Here is a 1052-nt window from a genome sequence, read left to right as displayed (position 1 = left end):
CCTACTTTTTCACTTATAACAAACATACTGTGCGTGTGTTTCTGCATCAGAAACTAAACATCTGTATCCTGACTTGCCGCGGCCTCGCGGTGGTGGCTTGTGTGGAAGAGCTGTTTTTTTTTTTTTTTTAGGTTGCTCCTGGTTTGGTTTTGTTTAAACTGAGGTGAACTTTACACAACATACAAGGAGCCACAGTAGAGCATATCATTGAGTGGTGTTCAGCTTGTTCACAGTGTTGCAACCTTGGCCCCTACCCAGTTCCAAAACATTTTCATCACCCCAAAAGGAGCCCCACCCCTCCTGACAACCACTAATCAGCTTTCTGTGTGCGTGGATTTGCTTGTTCTAGATATTTCCTACAAATGGAAAGAAATAACATGTGTCTTTCTCTTAGCAAAATGTTCTCACAGCTCCTCCACATTACAGCATGGATTGGTGCTTGCTACATTTTATGGCCAAATAATATCCGTTGGTCAGACGTTTGGGTTATTTGTATCTTTTGGCCGTTGTGAATAGAGTTGCTATGAACATCCATGTAAAAGTGTTGGTTGAAGTTCCTGGTTTCAATTATTTGGGGTAAATAGCTAGGAGCAGAATTGCTGGTTCATAGGATACCTCTGTGCATATCATTTTGAGGAAGCCGAAACTGTTTTCCACACCAGCTGTGCCATTTTACATTCCCACCCCCAATGTACAAGTTCCAGTTTCTCGACACCCTCATCAACACTTGCTATTATCTTTTTTTCCCCATTATAGCCAGCCTACCGGATATGACGTGGGCTCCCAGTTTTGTTTTGTTTTTGCAGTTTTTGGCCATGGGCTGGGTTTGAACTCACAACCTCCAGCATATGGGGCCAGTGCCCTACTCCTTTGAGCCACAGGCACCACCCTGGACTCCCAGTTTTTTGAAAATACTAAATATAAGTAATGTAGCTATAATCTTCTTTGTCTCTGTCTCTTTGCAAGATTCCTGGAAATGAAATTATTAGAGTGGAATTTGAGTGACTTTATGTGTGTATTTTTTCTTTCTTTCTTCTTCTTTTTTTTTTTTT

Source organism: Otolemur garnettii, unplaced genomic scaffold (genome assembly GCF_000181295.1).
Source record: "Otolemur garnettii isolate 467f Iridium unplaced genomic scaffold, OtoGar3 scaffold00087, whole genome shotgun sequence".
NCBI lineage: Eukaryota > Metazoa > Chordata > Mammalia > Primates > Galagidae > Otolemur > Otolemur garnettii.
The sequence above is the reverse complement of the archived record's forward strand: the minus strand, read 5'-3'. Positions refer to the sequence as shown.